The sequence below is a fragment of the Serinus canaria genome, chromosome 1 (genome assembly GCF_022539315.1).
Source record: "Serinus canaria isolate serCan28SL12 chromosome 1, serCan2020, whole genome shotgun sequence".
In the NCBI taxonomy this organism is placed as follows: domain Eukaryota; kingdom Metazoa; phylum Chordata; class Aves; order Passeriformes; family Fringillidae; genus Serinus; species Serinus canaria.
This window is the reverse complement of record NC_066313.1, coordinates 1,415,054-1,433,730: the sequence shown is the minus strand read 5'-3', so window position 1 is coordinate 1,433,730 and position 18,677 is coordinate 1,415,054. Positions and strand designations below refer to the sequence as shown.

At 48.1% G+C, this 18,677-nt stretch overlaps 1 protein-coding gene across 6 annotated transcripts in view; it reads right to left on the bottom strand.

The window, feature by feature from the left end:
- GDPD5 (glycerophosphodiester phosphodiesterase domain containing 5) overlaps nt 1–18,677 on the bottom strand; it is a 99,342-nt gene that overhangs the window by 58,973 nt on the left and 21,692 nt on the right. Inside the window, exon 1 of one of the 6 annotated variants that reach the window (XM_050975361.1) lies at nt 14,737–14,844. The exons of 2 other annotated variants lie outside the window; for them this stretch is intronic. The gene's annotated coding sequence lies outside the window, so the exon portion shown is untranslated. Of the gene's footprint in view, nt 1–1,060; nt 1,181–4,035; nt 4,151–4,940; nt 5,177–14,736; nt 14,845–18,677 lie in introns of those variants that run through there. 3 more of the 6 variants (XM_030234382.2, XM_050975353.1, XM_050975342.1) reach the window with 3 other exon arrangements.

Sequence of the window (18,677 nt, the reverse complement as noted above, 5' to 3'; positions counted from 1 at the left end):
TCGAGGTCACCTCCCCGTGCCCGGGTCTCACCTCTCCTCCTGCTATTTATAAAGCTCAGCAAAGGTCACTGCTCAAGCTGCCTCCCCATCTTCAGCTTCCAGACCATGCCCAGGAAATGAGCCTCTCCCCCTCTGCCTTCCCACAAAAGCTGTCACAGTGGGACAGAGGCACTGAGGAGGTGCAAAACTGGAGATGCTGTTCAAGGGTCTGGGGCTAAACCACCCTGGTTTAGCCTCCCTTCACCCTCCCTGCCCTGAAGATTCCAAGCGTGGAGTGATGTACAAGATGCTGAGGGCTCTGTGCAAGATGTAAAAATCACTCACAGCCTATTAACAGCTCCCCAGGCAAAGCCCTTACTCCCACCCTGAAAACCTAGAAGGCTGTAGCTGTTCCAAGTCATCTTGTACTAATTCCTCTCCAAAGGACAGCACCTCTCCTGGTTTCCACCTCTTCCTGCTTTAGTCATGCAAGGCAGGAGGGCAGACAGGCCAGCTCCATCCCCCAAAGCTTTCACTGGGTATTTCATTTGATCACTTTGAGGAGAGAAATCCTTCCCTGGGAGGGTGGGCAGGCCCTGGCACAGGGTGCACAGAGGAGCTGTGGCTGTCCCTGGATCCCTGGCAGTGCCCAAGGGAAAAGACAGATGAAAAGGCTCTGTAAGACACCAAGTGAAGCTCCCACCCTGGTTCCTCTCACTGCAAAGGCAGGCACTGTGGGAGCCCAGAATTCCAGGCTGCTCTCCACAAAAACTCAGGAAAAGCACAATGACAAAAAAAAAAAAAAAAATCTTAGATGAGTTTTAGAAAATCCACTCCTAAACACAGTGTAATTGCATGAGGCACAACCAACAAGCCTGAAACCACTCCCTCTTCTCCATGAGCATCACCACCAGATCCATCAAAGCCCAAAACAGGTGGGAAAGGACAAAACCCAGCAGCCACCCTGCCCTGCACACACACAGACACCTGAGCAGTAACAGGAGCTGCAGGGAGAGAAACCACTCTGATACCATCTGCCCAGAGAGCCTGGCTTGGCCCAGAGCACAGGCTCAATACTCACTGCTCCTGCTTCCAGAAACAGAGTCCAGGGAGCAGCAGAAAGTGTGCAGCACCTCCCAGTCACTGTTCCCATGACATCTCCAGCTGCCGAGGTGCAGAGAGCAGCCTGTGAATGATTCAGCCCACTGCTGGTTAGCATTACATACAGAAATGAAAACAGGAAGCAAGACAACAGGCATTAATTATTCAAATCCAGCAACGTGCACCAGGAGGGAGGGAGGAGGGAGGGGGGAGAGAAATAAAACAGAAAACACAAACCCACTCATGCTCTCAACCTTGACTTTCAAGATGCATCATCTGCCAATGGCTGTGAGCTTCTCAGAGCTGAATAACCAGCTCACTTGTCCAAAAAGGGGGAGCAGGGTAGGCTCCATCTAGAAATACAATGGGAGCATTTTCCAAAGGCTCCAGGATGCCTAATTAGCACACACTGCACTTCTGAGATACTGAAGTGGAGGTATTGGTTACACATTATTCCTTTCCAAACAGCTTTGGAGGGGGAAAAAAAAAAAGAAGGGAGAATTGGAGTTGCACATTTAAAAGTGAAGCTCTCTGGGGAGATCCAGCCTAAAAATTTTTGATTTTTGTCTCTCTGGGTTAAGTGCTCCATCCCTGTAGTCTCAGGGCAATATTCAGAAACCTGGACTGGGGAGGGAAGGCAGCAATCAAGGCCAATCACTAAAGCATCTCAGTGCCCTCATTTTAGTGAGGGGAAGAGCAAGAGCACAAGTCCTGAAGTGCTGTGAGTAAAGTGGGGATGCAGCTCCAGAGGAGCAGGTTTAACAGCCTTTCCCAAGGCTGGCTGCAGCCCAAGCCCTCCCCTCTGATCCCCCCTCAAGCAGACTGAGGGGAGACCTCAGTGCAGGTACAACTTCCCCAGGAGAGGAAGAGGAGGGGCAGGCACTGATCTCTGCTCTCTGGGACAGAGACAGGACCCAGGAACAGCTGGAGCTGTGCCAGAGCAGGCTCAGGTTGGATTTAGGGAAAGGTTCCTCTCCCAGAGGTGCTGGGCACTGCCCAGGCTCCCCAGGGAATGGGCACAGCCCCACAGAGCTCCAGGGATGCCCAGGGTGGGATTTGGGGAGTCTGTGCAGGGTTGGAACTGATCCCTGTGGGTCCCTTGCAGCTCAGGATGTTCTGTGGTTTTTAAAAGCCAAGCAGCCCTCTCTGAACACCCACCACGGATTGCTCAGGAGGGTTTGGATCAGCACATCCAAAACCAAACCCAAAACACAGCCAAGGATGCTTCAATGGAGGCTCACAAATAATGAAACCATGGAATGATGAAGGCTGGAGAAGGTTGGTGACTCCTGGGATCACTGTTTATCAAGAATCTCTGTAAATTCAACACCTCTATCTCTACTAAAACTTGTATCAATCTAATTATGCTTAAAACCTTGTTAAGCAAATAATTTCCTTTGCCAATTAGGTGAGAACATGCCTGATAATCAATTAGCCCCACTGATATGCTTGTAAGGCTGCTTGTGAATCGTTTCCCCAATTATACTGCAAAATCCTGATTTTCCTTCAATACTTTCTAAAAAATAAAGCTATTCCAGAGCAAACTCTATAGTTCTGTGCACAAAAAAAAAAAGAGAAAAATGGAAGAGAAATCTCTATGGCCCAGCCAGGGCTGAAATCATTCTCTAAATTCTTGGGATTTGCATGCACTCTCCATTGGTTTTCATACACATTTTTTTATTAATACACTGAACTCATCCAAGCCAAAGTAATGCAATTGCACTTTCCCCAGCGTGGAAAATGGAAATGGAAGAGGGTCAATATCCCCATCTGTTTAATAACAAGCTATTACTGAGGGCTGCTTGCTCTGGCCACTCCCAGGGGAGGAAATGGAGATGCACACACACACGCTGAGCACCATTTTCCACATTTTGTTGGCACAAACCCAAAGCATCTCAGCTTGCAGCATCCAAGATTTCATTTCAAGGCAGGAATGGGACACCCCAAAGCCAGAAAACAGCCTCAGGTGATTCATTTTGGGGGTGGAGGATGCCCAGGCAACGACCCAGCAGGGTTATTCTTCCCCACACACATTGTTATTCCCCACTCTGGAAATCAGGTTGGGTCAGAGGTTTCCCCACCCACTTTTTCCAGGCTGAAAACATTCATTTTTACACTGATAATGCTGCACAAACAAAAGCAGCAGATATATCAAAGCTCCAGTCAACATCTGTTTTCCCCCCCCCCCGGGCAAACAAACAAAAAAGATGAACTGCAGGGAAGTCTCCTCTGCCATGTGCACATGGATATATATGGGGATATATGGAATATTTTGGATGAGAGCTGAGGCAGGAAAGCACAACAGCCTTGTCCTTAAAGCTGAGTGCTGCTGCCTCAATGACAGAAAATAAGAGGGGGGGAAAACAAATTTAAAAAGTGAAAGAAAGGTCTACAGGCCATGTATTGGTCTGGCAGAGCACTCAGAAGGGGAACATCCCTGTCTCCCTGAGATCCCAAAAATCCATGGCTACATCCCAACCCAGGGAGAGCCTGCAGAGCCCCTTGGAGTCCCCAGAGTGCCAAGGGATGACCCAAACAGACAATCCCAAATAGGATCTGGCTGATGTGGAGCCCCTGTGGGTCTGACCTGTTGTTTATTGTTCTTAAATGTTTTCTACCAAAAGAAAAAAAAAAAAAAATTACAGCTTTGAAACTAGGGCAGCGTGTAGTTCGGGGGTTGTGCACTTCCAGTTAATGAAAATTCAGACTTCAAAAGATAAATACTTCAAAGGGATTACAAAAGAAAAACTTAGACTTTAATCTCCCTAAATAAATAAGCACAGGACGGACTAACGCCCTCTGCCACAGAGCTTCTTAATGTTCTCCACAAAGGGAGGCAGGACTGGGTGCCTGGAACTTGGAAAGGCTGGAAGAAGAGGAACAGGGCACAGGAAAAACCTGTATAAACTTCTGGCAGAGCAATAATTAAACACAGGCTCTGCTTTCTGCACCAACCTGGCAGGTCGAGGCGTTGGCACAGCTCTGAAAACCCAAATTCTGCTGCAGATCCAGAAATACCAGGTGAGCCCACGAGCAGGTTCTGAAGTAACTCCCAGCAGCAAAGCACAGGAGGAGAAACATGGGACACTTCAGGTCCCCTCTGCCAAAGAATTTCTGACAACCTGAGTATAAAAAGAGCTTTATCTTTTGGGGGCTGCTGGAGAGATGGGGAATAACTTGTGAATTTCTCATATCTTTAATTCTAATAAGGCCCTTGGCTTTTAGAAACAGCAGAGAGAAACATCAAGCAGCCAAAGTGCGCGAAATCCCATTTTTGGCAGAGAAAGTCAAACCTTTCCACCTCTCCAAGTCTGTGTCAGGTGGAGTCCCCTTGGAACAGCATTCCAGAAACACTCAGAGCAGCACAAGCCAGCAGTTCAACAGCTAAAAATCCAAAATAGCAGCTGAGGTGAGGTGAGACACCACCAGGAGCCCGAGAGTGCTGTTGATCTTGGCAGCAGACAGGGAAGTGGAGGGAATCTGAGCCACAAAGCCAGAGGGACAGGCAGGAAAGCACCAAACTGGGAGAAGAGGGATGGGAAGGGAGCGTCTTGAGCAAGAGACCCCATGTTCAGCCTCTGCTGTGTGAAGAGCCTCAGACAGAGAATGTCCTGTGATGTTGGTGTGGTTTGGGTGACGACAAAAAAAATCAGCAGGGCTCAACAGAGACAGCCCAGGTGAGAAAAAGACAGGAAAAACCATCACAGGAAGAATGAGAAGACAACAGCTGGATGTTAAACAAAACCCATGCACCAACAAGGAATTAAAAAGGTTACAGAACATTTTTCCTCTCCACAGACTCCAGGAGCTTTGCCATCCTCACACCAAGCTGCAAAGCAGAAGTCTGCACCAAGCCTTACCCGTTACCAGCACGTTTTTGCTGAGAAATTAAGTGGAAGCAGAGCTGGGGTTGAACATGCACACCCTGACCAGCAGCTTCCTCTTCAGACAAGCCTTCCTCCCTCCCCTGGTTTTCCTTGCCAAACAGCCCTGAAGAGTTGCCCACGGATGGTGCCAGCAGCTGGAGCAGGAGCCTGTCCCGCACATCCCCTGCTGAAAACCTGGCTCCTGCCAGCAGGGGAAGAAAACTGCACCAACAACCCCAGGAAGGCTCCTCTGAGAGGGAGCCAAGTGCCTCCACACCCACTGCAGGCACTGGAATGGAAACAGCAAGGGAGGGAAAGAAAAAAAAAAGGAAAACAAACCCAGCAAGACTCATTTTCCAATCGATACCCTGCACATCTGCTGTGCAACTGCTACCCAGAGAATTAGGCATGAATGCTTCTGGCTTAATGAGAGGTGGAAAGTCCTAGTTAAATGGATTACAAGCTCCTGATTTCCTATGATTGATTCCTTCCATACGGCTGCAGGAGACATTACTCACGAAAATAAATGGGCTCAAGCAGCAGAGGAGCTAAATAAATAAAGAAGAAAAACTTGCTTGGCCTTCCTGAGCAACCTGGGGTAGTGGAAGGTGTCCCTGCCCGTGGCAGGGGGTGAAACTGGGTGGGCTTTGAGGTCCATGAGGTAACTGATGAAGCCCAGGAGAAGTTCAAGAAGTAAAGTCAGCTTTTCATCATCAGCTTTGTGATCGCTTGAAAAACATGGAAACAAAAATGATGTGGGGAAAAATGAGATGTATGCATCCCCCATCCCCTCCTCCACCCCTGTGGCACACAAGATATTTGATTTCTGCCAGAGGAAGGCTAACATCCACCTTATCCCTCTTCTTTTCCAAGGAAGCAGAGGTTTGTCTCATGTTCCTAAAGCCTCCTTCCAGTTTGTACTGGGTTTTTTTCCAGTTCTGTACAGATCAGTCTCTGCTCAATGCAAGGAGACAGGAGAGCTTCCCTGTCATGAGGGAAAGGAAAAGTGCAAGGAAAAAAAAATCCAAGGAAACAAATGGGTGACAAGAGACAGGTTACAACCCCAAGCCCATTCCAGAGTCACTCAGCTCCAGGTGAATTCCTGTCCTGACTGGGACTCCTGTGTCCTGCCAAAAGCTGCTGTTGATCTTTAGGAAGATGTGAATAAGGGCAAAAGGATTTCACTCTGTTTGCTGCAGCATAAATCTTTCAGGAGAAAGGAATTTTCTCAACTGACCTGGCAAGGGGTTGCATCACTCTGAAATGCTCCTTGCTTTCCAAAAAGCATCTCCAAAGGTGGGCCAAGGTCACCCTGACACAGGAGGGATGGGGACAGAGGGTGAGGTCGGGAAGGGACCCATCCCTCCAGCCACAGGGTCACTCCCAGAGGGAGCAGAGGAGGCTCACAGGCATTTCCAGCTCTGCCTGAGAGTCCTGCTCTAATAAAAACACAAAAACAAGGCTCCATCTGCCAGTTACATCAGCTCCTAGCTTGTTTTCCTTATGGAAAGGCCCAGTCATGAGGGATTCACCAACTCATTTAGTGATGCAAACCCAAGGCCTATTAGTCCAAGTGCTCTCAGTCATTTTTGAGGCCTTTTACCAGGAAGAGCATTGATTCTCTGAGCATTAACTCACTGTGTCCTGGTGCCCTTTTCCCAGCACCAGTGACACTCCTCCAGACTGGCACATGATCAGCACAATGGTGTTTTCAATATAACCAGGGTTAGAGTCAAACAGGGACACCTGCAGACATCTGCTTCAGAGGAAGATGGTCAGGCTGTGGCTGCCTCAATCTTGGAATTGGTCAGGCTTGGATGGGGCTTGGAGCAGCCTGGGACAGTGGAAAGTGTCCCTGCCCATGGCAGGGGGTGGCACTGGGAGAGCTTTCAGGTCCTTTCCAACCCAAACCATTCTGGGATTGGGATCAAAGGTACCCAACAAACCTTTGGGGGTTAGGATGGCACAGAGCTCTCTCCAGCTGGGATTCCTCAAAACACTGCTCTCATCCAGGGCATTATTTATAGCCCTGTGCTCCAGAGAACACCATCTCAAGGCAAGACCCCCAAGGGTCCATTAACCCAGAGCACTTTGGTGGGAATTGCTCCCAGCCCAGAGCAGTTTATCCAAACATCTGGAGCAGCTAAATCCCACAGGAGCCCAGAGGCCAGGATGCAACAGCATTTCTCTCTCCTTCTCTGCACCACTCTAAGCTTTCTAGGAAAAAGGACCACTTGGAAGTGATTTATTTATTTTTTTTTAAAGTAGCTTTGTGACATTGGAGGAGCAAAAAATAAACACAACAATGCAAGAGGTTTGGAGCAGACACTGGAGGAGACCAGGACACAGCTCAGGGTGGATCTTAGAGCACCACACAAGCAAAGGATTCAATAAAAAGGCTTCCTGCACATCTCTTGGTGAGCCAGCCCTAGGCAAGCATGAGAAAAGTGCAATTTTCAAGGCTACACTTGCTCAGAAGACAGAGCCCCCTGCCCAGGTGGGTCAGGCTTCTCCCACCTGGAACACAGACCAAAAAGCAGCCACATCCCAGGGAAGCAGAGAAGAGCTTTCCAGAGCACAGAACTCTCAGAAAAACTATTATTATTATTATTATTAGTCTCATAGACATTTATTTAAAAAGGTTCTCAGAAAAATCTGCCCATGGAACTTGCACACAAACACAGCATTTCCAGGATTAAATGGCTTTTATCCCATTTCCAGAAAGCCACTCTGGGTTTTCATCCCATCAGATTAAGATCCTGTCTTGAGAGCAGCTACTGTCTGGGTAGGAGACAAGCAGCTTTTCCTTCCACCAGCCAAAATATCTTTATTTCCAGCTTGTTTTCCTCCCAAAACACAGGGTGGTTGCATAAGTGCCTCTGTTCCTGTTCCTTGCTTTCTCCCACCTTTCCTTCCCTCCCCAGGCAGTGACTCCCTGGAGCTCAGCCTCCTCCAGCCCAGCTGGAATGCTCTCCAAGAGTTGCTGCTGGGTGGGAAAAGATCAAATAAACCTCCCCCCAAAGGAAGAGCAGCTCTAGCCCAGGCTGCTGTCAGAGACTAATCAGCAAGTACAGCTGGAGAGGGGAAGGGATGGAAGTGGGAAGATTAAAGATTTGAAATAAGTCCCAAAGAAGCCAGGCTGAGCTTGCTCTTGAGTCAATGTTTTTTGGTTAAGTAGGAAAACATCGAGAGCTTTGAATAATTGACTTCACACTCAGTAATTTGCTGGCCAAGCCAGTTCCTGCCACTGCTTTGAACAGAGTGGAAAGGTCCTGAAAAATACTGGGATGTTCATCAAATTAAGAGAAAGCACTCAAAAAAATGATTGCTGTTTGTGGGGAATTTCAGCAAGAAATTTCAGGATAAGGCTTTGTAAGCATTAGAAGCAAACAAAATAAAAAAAAAAAACAAAAACAAGATAAAAACAAACCAAACCACCAACAAACCAAACAAAAAAAACACCAACAACCAACCAACAAAACAAAAAACAAACAAACAAACAAACCCCCATCCAAACCCAAAGGCAACCAAAAAGAACATCAGCAATACCCTTCTTTTTGCCAGAATAGTTTTTACACATTGCTGAAAATCAACTGAAAAATTCCTGTTCTCTGGATGAGCACACCAGGGTTTAAAGCCACCAGTGTCCAGTCTGGATAAACCAGAATTCCACAGGAAAAGAGCTGGCCAGGAAAGAAAGAAAATAAAAGGTAGAGAGGTGGAGGGGTTTCTTTCCTGAAAAAAATGTTAATTTCCAGACTAGCAAAGTATAACTGGACACAGAAAAGGGGAGGAATCTCTTTTTGCTATATGAAAGCAGAAGGAATTGGCACAACAAATCACCAGGTGAATCTGTCATAGGGAAGGGAATAAAGGGAAATATTTGGGAAGGGGGAGAGTCAAGCCTTTTTTGTTCCCAAATCTGGCAGTGTAGCTCTTTGTCCACGTTTCAGGAACCTTTTTCAACTGAAAAGAGGAATCCATGGAAGCTTTCAAGGAAAGGGGGTTTTAAGGACTTTTCCCACCCACCCCATTCCTTGATCCTCTGGATCTGAACATTCATTCTCCTTCACTGCAGCCAGTGCCAGGCCTCCAATTCCCCCTGCATCCCTTGGGCATGGCAGCATCCTGGTCTGGCCAGAATTGAGGAGGTGTTTTTTTCATCCTCCCCAGCCAGGACACAATTTATAAACATCCCAGGTATCCTCACATCAAATCAGGGTCCAAGATTGGGTTTTGTCTGGCTCAGGGCTCACGTGAATCCCTTGAATTTCCGTCACTCTCCAGGTTTTTACCTCCAGCAGGTTCTCCTGGGTTCCCTGGTGCCTGATGCTGTCCCTGGGTTCTCTGGGCTTATCAGCAATCTTTCCCTAGTGAGCTTTTTTCACTTCCCCTCCCCATGCCAGCTCTCCCTTCAGCTGGTTTGGAACAGTTTTATCTAAGAGTCCTCCGGGGTCACAAGGGGAAGGAGGCACTTTCCTCCCTGACCTCAGTCCTGGCACCATCAGCACCTCTGCCAGACCTTCCCCAAGCCCAGCCTCACTGGAACTCCTTCAGAGACAGAAACCAAACATTTCACCTTCCAAACCCAGGAGTTGAGGCATTAGGGTCTCAGCATTTACTGAGGCAGGCTGTGATTATTTCTCCTGAAAAGGCACCACCTGGGGCAGAGTCTGCCTCTGCCCAGGGCAGCTCTTCAGCCAAGAAAGCTGAGAAGAAACAAATCCATGGATCCTTAAGGCAGCAAGAACCAGACCAATAAATCCTAAAGATGGAGGAGATAGAAGGTGCCTCACTCATGGGGGAAAAAAAAGTCATTTTACTCTCTGTACCAGCTAAGGGCAACTGAGTTAAAGTCATTTTACTCTCTGTACCAGCTAAGGGCAACTGAGTTAAACTGCTTGCCTTCCTTGGTGGAGACATGAATTAAACTTTCCATGTTCTTTCTGTCCTTTCCAGCTCAATAAAAAGCTGGAAAAGAATAAAAATAAATCCAGCAATTTTACTATTTTTATCTCTAAGGGAGAGAAAACTATGCAACTGCTAGAAGACCAACCAAGTCTTGATTTAATTTTGTGTATATTTGTGAATTTGGCTGGAAATTGCCTATAGTAAAAACAAAATTTAAAATACTAAAAAAAAAAGGCACCTAAAATATAAAAATAAAATACCACAGACTCAGACCCCTTGGCTCACACTCTTTACATACAGAGTGGGGTTGTGGTGGTTCCTGCTCATCCTCCATCCTGTGCTTCTGGAGTCAGCCTGCACATCCTTCAACACCACACCAGGCTCTGGCAATCCACAGGATCCAGCTGCCAAGGTTATTCCAACCAGCTTGCTCTGGAGATAATTCCAGAGCTGAGCTGAGCAGGTGGCTGGAGTGCTGAGCTCCCTCCCAAGCTGAACTATTTATTCTGTGATTTTCTAGAAGCAGGAATCACTTTCTTCAGGGAATGTCAGGAAGTGACTGGAAAGAGGACTAAGCAGGAATTTTGTATTTTACTATTTTACCCCTCTCCATCCAGTAGAGGAGCTAAACCTTTTTTTTTTTTTCCAAGTTTTCAAACAACCTGAGGTTTTGCAGCCCATACCTAAACTCCAACAGAGCAAGGCTGCTCAGGATGGAAATCTCCTTTTTCCAGCAGAAACCCCTCAAGCCAGCAATTGGCCAAATTGCTGCAAGCCATCATCATCCCCCTCTTGAATCCTGGCTCTTCACTTCCAGCTTCTTAAGGAGTTTTACATATTCCAGCAAGCTGAGGGTTTGGGCCACGCTGCTTTCCAAGAAAGTTCATTTTTCTTCTGAGGAGCCTGTGAGAGTTCAGCTCAAGTCCTCACCCCCCAGCTTGGCTCATCCTCAGCAGCACTTAAAAGAGGGTGAGAACATGTTCACTGAGCTAAAAACAAACACACTGTCCCACTATTTCTAGTAAATTCCACTTGGATTCCAGGTATCCTCAAAAGGACTTTCTGCTGTCCAACCTTCTGCCCAGCCCTTGAGAACTCCACGTTTTCTCTTTTTCTGGTGCCAGTTGGTGCAGACTGACTAAAGCCCTAAAAAAACCTTTCCCATTTCTGTTCTGGCAGAGAGCTGGGCTGGGTTTCTATTCCAGGGGCATCACCCAAGTGCTTTCCTCACACAGCCCCCACGCTGGGGTGCGGGGGCGGCTCCGTGTCTCCTCTCGCTCCCTCTCTCTCTGTCTCTCTCTGTCTCTCAGAGGCTCCTTCACAGTTTAAGGACATCTCCTCCCCCTCACCAGATCATCCAACACCTGCTCAGCCCCCAGGTGTGAAGCCACAGCTCACCCCAGCTCCCTGCTACAGGTGGCTCAGGTTTTGTGGGGGCTGGAGCGTGATTCCTCTGAAATCTCTCCTTCAGCTCAGCAGAGGCATTTCAAACACCAGCTTCTGAATGTTCTCTCCTCAACCAAGGTGGCTGATCCCAGCCCCACATCCAGCCAACAGCACAGAACAGCTGCTGGAGGTCACATCCTAAAGTCCCTGCACGGGGAGCTCCCTGCCACGTGCTGGAGAAAGCTCAACCAGCCCCAAAATCCCAGAATTCCAGCACAGGTGGGTGCCAGCAAAGAGCTACAGAGGAGGCCATGGAGATGCTCCAGGGCTGGAGACAGGCTGGCAGAGCTCACCTGGAGAGGAGAAGGCTCCAGGGAGAGCTCAGAGCCCTTGCAGGGCCTGAAGGGGCTCCAGGAGAGCTGGAGAGGGACTGGGGACAGGGGATGGAGGGACAGGACAGAGAGCAGGGTTAGATGGGATTTGGGAAGGAATTCCTGACTGTGAGGGTGGTGAGACCCTGGCACAGGGTGCCCAGAGAAGCTGTGGCTGCTCCTGGATCCCTGGAAGTGTCCAAGGCCAGGCTGGACAGGGCTTGGAGCAGCCTGGCACAATGGAAGGTGTCCCTGCCATGGAATGATCTTGAAGATGATCCTGCAGCTCCCTTCCAACCCAAACCATTCCATGAATGTATTTAAAGCTTCCAGCCCTGGTTTAACCTCTCTACTCCACTCCACAGGCTCCAGGTTGATCTCTGGGAAAGTTTCCAAAAAGAAAAAGGCTGCTCAGCTTTCAGACAGGAACAGCCAGTGGTTATGCCAGGGAAACACTTTTCCTTTCTTCTGCAGTAAGATCAAAAGAGCTGGGCTGACCCTCGGCTGGGAAACCCCAACCCTGTGGCACCAGCTTTCACCTCAGCTTCCCCAGCTCCTGCTCCCTGGTCAGACACTTCAGGAACAGGACAAGAAGCAGAGTAATGGGACTCTATGTCAGACAAGGAGAGAAGGGTGGAGATCCAGGATTATATTCTTATTTTTATTTATATGCTTTCATTATTACTAATTTTTAGAGGAGTGGGCTAAGTGGCTACAAACTTAAGCATCTTGAAAGAGTGAGTACCTCTAATTTTCAGAGCTTCCTCCTGTTACTGACATCACTTCAGGATGAGCAAAATACACAAAGAGCAACCTCAGAGCTTCAGATCCCAGCCTCTGCCAAAACCCAGGGACATTGCTGGAGGAAGGAGCAGAGCACAAAGGGGACAACAAATCACCAGAAATGTTTCACATCATGTTGAAGAGCCAACCATGCCATCTCTTTTGCCCCAAAAGAAAACCTAAACCATTTCACCACCTCAAACAGCAAAAAAATAGGAGCAGGTACAGGATCAGCTCCAGCACAGCCAGTGCCAACACCCACCAGGCAATCCCTGATTTTCATATTTCATTTTTTCATTCACATTCATGCTTTGTACCAGCTGTGGAGGCTGAAGCCCTGCACTCCCCAGACCAGAGCTGTCAGCAGCTTTTCTCCTCCTTTATGGGGCAAACACTCTCCCAAAGGGTTTCTCACTACTGAGCTCTTTATTTTTAGCTTGGCAGCCAGGAGTAATTTCCAGCATCCACAAACTGTGTTCAGGATCATCCCCAGTTTTTGTATTCTGACAAGCCTCAATTTTTGCTTTAGGTTACAGTGCAGTTTATTAGTCCAAAGGATCTCCAGTTGTTGCCTGGCAGGAGCTGAGCTGGTACCCATTCATCATCCCCTCACTTACAAGACAAGATTGCACAAGGAAGCCAAATTCACATTGATTTCCTGCTAAAATCAGGTCCTAGAGACAGAAAATACACATGGTGTATTTTCATCTTGTGGGGCTTTGGAATTCTGCTCACGAGGTGACCAAGGCAGCACCACAGAGCAGCCCAAGCCTTCTGCCTGTGGTCACCCACAGGGAGGAGATTCCAGATCCAGGCAGAGGGTGGCAGGTTTAGGTCTAGATTTAGTTTAAGCCAGAGGATAAACTGGTTTACTTAAACCCCACCTGGAGGTGAAGAGCAGGTCAGCTGCAGCCAGCCCAAGAAAAGCTCTTTATGGAGAGAGGAATGTTGAGTGAAGGATAACCAGAGCTTTGCAGCACTCTGGTTTGACCACAGCATAATCCAGGGATTCCAGCCACATCCCACATTTCCAAAAACAACACTCAGTTCCCCCTTTGGGTCACTGAAAACAGGAATACACAGTGGAGGAGGAACATTACAGCCCAAATTCCAAGGGGAACAGCAGGAGATCCATGGGGTTAATGCAAACAGCAGGTACAGGAGGGAACAAAGAAATCCAAAGTGATTTCACTGCAACTCCCAAAAAGTTCATCCAAATTAAAAGTAGGGTTTAACTCAAAAGTTAAACCCAAAGATTTGGATTTAACATGAAAAAGACTCAACCTTCTGTTTATTTCTGCTGAGCCTTCTGACTGCCGAGGCTTGCACACGCCAAAGCCCCAAGGAAAGAGATCAAACAGCAAAGGCAGAGCGGGGAAAAGCTCAGCTCCCAAAAGATCATCCCTGTGCAGAGCCCTCTCAGAGCTGCTGACACTTTTTGGCAGCTGAAGGGGGCACAGTGGGAACAGACATGACAATTCCTGCTCTTTGCACAAGCCTCAGACAGATCCAGGTGGCAGCTCCACCAGCACAAAGCAGACAGAGCAGAAACAGCCTGAAATCTCCTTGGGAAAAGAGAGGTTTTGGCTAAAAACGTGGACTTGTTACAAGAAACACAAAGAAAAATCTCAGTGAAGTCTTTAAAATACTTTAAAAATATAGTGAAAATGCATTAAAATAATGATTGTGTCACACGACTCTGCCCCTTTTACCCATCCACCTGCCTTCAGACCACACAATCTGCTTTATTTCAGAGTGACAATAATGCACATGGAGCCTCTGGAGGATTTTAACCACCAAAGCCAAAATGAAAAATCCCCTCCACAGATGGAGAAAGACCAGAATCGTGCAGCAGGTCTGTCTTGCCATCGCCCTCTGGAAAACCACCCAGTCTCAGGATGTTACATTCACTTTTATTTTTGCCAGATTACTGAAAAATCTGCCAGAGATGCTGAATCACACGTGAATCATCACAGAATTGTTTGGGTTGGGAGAGATGTTAAAGCCCATCCAGCCCCACCCCTGCCATGGCAGGGACACCTTCCCCTGTCCCAGGCTGCTCCAAGCCCTGTCCAACCTGGCCTTGGGCTCTGCCAGGGATCCAGGGGCAGCCCCAGCTTTCCTGCCCCATCACATCAAAGCTCTTTTTTCTCACACTGCACAAAACCACGCCAAAATCTTCCTTGCCTGCCCTGCAGCAACTCTTGGAGGCTTCTCTGGTTGCCACAATCCTGTCTGTGCTTCATCTCTCCCCCCCCACCCAATCAGGACATCACAAAACAGAAAGGAAAAAGCCAAAAAAAAACCCCATACAGAGAAGCACTGAAAAGAACTCTCACCATCCCAGTCTGCAGCACAGATGATTTCACCCCAATTACTCGCTCTTGTCATGCAAAACGAGAACTACAGGAGAAAATTCAACTCCTGATCCAGACAACACAGCAGCCAAAAATGAAGACGCTGCCCCAAGCATTTCTTTCGGAGTTTTACACGCTGGGATTGGTCTGTCAGCATGTGAGGAGTCTCCCAGAAGTGTTTTTGAAAGGAAGGCTGATATTAAAGACCAATTATACATCTGAATTTGAGCCTTCACCCTCTGATTCAGGGGAGCCCGAGGAACACACGCACGCACAGGAACAGGGCATTTAAAAGAGGAAAAAAAAAAAAAAGGGAAAAAGTGTTCAAGTTATGTGGGGAATCTGGGCAAAGAATGCAAATTCTGACCTACTTCTCCCTCCAGACTGGGAGAGGGCAGGAGGCAGCTGCTACTGCTGCTCTGCCAGCACAGGAGAGGAGCAGGAGCCCTGCCAAAACTGCTGCAGCCATGGCTCTTCTGGAAGCTGAAGGCCACCATCCTTCTGCCCAGGCAACAAAGCCACAACCCCCAGAGCCCAGCAGCACCATCCTCCAGGGAGCTGGGAGGGATGGAACCTCCCCACAAAAAAAAACCCAACTTTCCTCCAAGCCAGTCCCCAAGGTGGGAAGGGGACAGGGGCAAAGCCATGGACACACTGGGCTGATGCAGTGCCAGCTGCATGGAAAGCCAAGGTCTCCATGAGGGCCATCCACTGTCCCAGGGCAAGGGAAATTCCAGAGGGTTTGGCTCAGCAGCCCCTCCAGCAGAGGAGAACTCAGTTTTTTATCCAAACACTCAGCCACACCTTTACCAGCTGCCCACCCAGGAGCCACTGACCTTCTGCAGGGCAGTCCTGTCCTCAGCTGCTCCTCACCCCAGCAGGATGGAGCCCAGTCAGCCCAGTTCCTGATCCCAGCCCAGCTCCTGATCCCAGCTGGAACCTGGGGGGCAAGATTCACCCCGTGCTCTCCATCTCAGAAGGGTCAAGTTTTCTGTGCCCTCCCAAAACCAGAGTGATCTTCAGGAGCCACAAGGAATCTCCCTCCCAGTACAGAACTGTCTTTCAGGTGCCAAAAAACCCATCTGATCTCACACAGGACGGGAGCTGGCCAGGTTCAGCCCCAGCCCAGGTGAGGAAGTCCAAGATGTGTCACTGCAGAAGGTTTTTATTAAAGCACTGAGCAGGGGCAGCACAAGGTGACAATAAAAGCAGGCAAGAAGAGGAGCCATCCCTGTCACCCCAAGCAGAGATCCAGCTCATGTCACAGCCTTGTCCCTCTTGGAGCAGCCTGGATTAGTGGAAGGTGTCCCTGCCCATGCCAGGGGGTGGATGGAATGACAGGGTCTTTAAGGTCCCTTCCAGCCCAAATTCCCACATGGCTCTAAATCTGTCCCCAGTGATGGATTTCCATAAAAACACTGAGTTTTCATCAGTGCTTAGCATGCAATTCCTGTAATGCATCATCCACATTCATCTTTTACTGATGCAGTCTAAGGTGTAGGATCCAGCATCCCCCAACCTCCTCTGGCATAAATGAAATTCTAGATAGAGCCATAAAATCCTTGCTGCACTGGCTGGGAATTGCAATTCCAGTCCAAAGCCTGCTGCAAACTCAGATTATAGAGAAGGCTTTGTTCAGCCAGTCTCCTCCTTTTCCCTTAGGAAACCTGTATGTCAAAAGACCAATAAATGCTGGTAATTTATTATGTGGAAAGGCAGAACTGAGATGTAAGCTGAGTTTATGTTTGAAATGGTCACAGAGCCCTGGGGTGGCAAGTCAGAATTGTTGTTCTCTGTTTGTACACACACAAGTGCCCAGGGATGAAAGAATGTCAAGGAGAGAAGAATTATCAGCACCACGGGAGCATGGAACAGAGAAATGTGGTTCAGATTTAAAGGCTGTTCAGGGATTGTACTGCAAGAAAATCAAAAAAATCAATGACAAAAATTGTAAGGCATAAGATCATTTCAATTTGCAGCGTGTTTATCAGCACTGATTAAGGAAAGATTTGATTTATCCTAAAGGAGAGCAGGTGAATCACTACAAGGCTTTGAAATTCTCCTCCAGCATTCCCAGCTGCCATGCCCTGGGCTCTGGAAGCACGTGTGGTATAATTCTGATGTTTAAATAAATCAAAACACACAGACAGCATTTGGGTTTCTTCCAGCCTCCCAAACATCCAAGAAATCCTGCTCATCACCACCGGTGAAGACACCCAAAGCACACCCTGCCAGGTGATTCCTCACTTCCCTCTGGCCCCTCCCTAGGGTTTGGAACATTCCAACACCTCCTGAAGAACTCCCTTGTCCTTGCCTTTTCTGTACAACCGCAGGCAGGGAAGCTTTTTTCAGCTCCATGGGATGCAGACTACATAAATGTCCCTCACCCTACAGGAAAAAAGAGCTGGAATATGAAATAAAGCATCTCATCTTTCCCACCAAAAGCAGACTGTAAACAGCCTGAGGGTTTAGACAAGTACCTGGGATGTGGAAGAGACTTTCAAACCTGTTTTCTTCCCACATGAACTTCCTGCCTCATCCATGACCACATTTCCTACACAACTCAAGAGGAAGGGAGCCCCCAGCTCCAGGCTGGAGTCCCCAAGCACTTTAAGCCCCTCTTGCTTTGGGTTGGATGTTTGCAAGAGTTCCCAAGAGATCTGTGTCCCACCAGACATTTGGGAAGTGAAGAAATTTAACTCCTTGTGGATTTTCTTTGGGTTGGAGGAGTTTCAGACACCCAACTTGTATATAGAGAATGGGAGAGGGGAACAAAGTGTTCCATGAAAAATTAAGTGCCTCCATTTCTAAGGAGGTGGTGAGAGATCCACTGAGGGAAAAAAATAGAGACAATCACACCCCAAGCACTCAAAAAAGTTCTTTTCTTGCAGCACCACCACTTGACAGAGGAGCACAAGAGCTCAGCTCAGAACAGCCAGGGAGGCAGGCAAAGCCAAGATCACCCTGATCCTGCTCCATGAAAACGTGGCAATTGCTGCCCCAGGGAAGACACAGCAATTTTTGTGCCACAGGAAATTTTGTGCCTGCTGGACAAAGCACTGCCAGAAGCTTTGGGTCATTCTGCCCTGGTTGTGTCCTCAAGCTTCTCTCCATAACTGAAGGCAGAGCTTTGAATGAAGGCAGAGTTTTCCAGCTGCTGTGGAGCTCTGAGGATTTCAGGAATATCAACCCATCAGAATCAGAAATGGAGCTGGAAATCAGAGCTACAAGCTCATCACAAGGTGCCTCAAAAGGCTGGGCACTTGTCCCTTCTTCCATGTCATCCTGGTCTTTCTTTCAGCCAGGAAATGTCACCAGTTCTCAGGGAAATGAGGCTTCACAACCATCTTTGCTTTTCTCCAAATTCCCCACAGCTCAGCTGGGATCTTTTCCCAGCCTTTTCCAAAGAACTTTTACTGCTGCACAGGCTGTATTTGAATTCAGGCACTAATGCACTGGGCTGCCTTTGGGAGTCCCCCCAGCCTGTGTCAGGACTGGACAAGCTTTTCCATGAAGGATATTTTTCTCATCTCCCACCTACCCCTCCCCTGGAAGAAGCTGAGGCTGTTTCCTGTCATTCTAGGATTTGTTACCTGGGAGAAGACCTTGATCTCCCTTCACCACTTGGGAGACAAAGGCACATCACCCCTTCCAGTACATTTGGAGGGAGATAAGGATGGAAATTAACTCCCCAGCATATCTGCTTCAATGTTAATCACCTGTGTCTCTTATAGACCTGGCAATTTCAGGAGTCTGAACTGCCTCAGGTTTTAACTAGAAGGTCACTTCTGCCTCTACTAAGAAAACTGGATTTTGTTCCTCTGCACTTTTAGCCCTGTTAGACTCAGAATTAAAGTCTCTTCACACAGCTTAGAGCAAGATGCTGTCCTATGGACACAAGAGGAGAGAAGATTTGAAGTCAC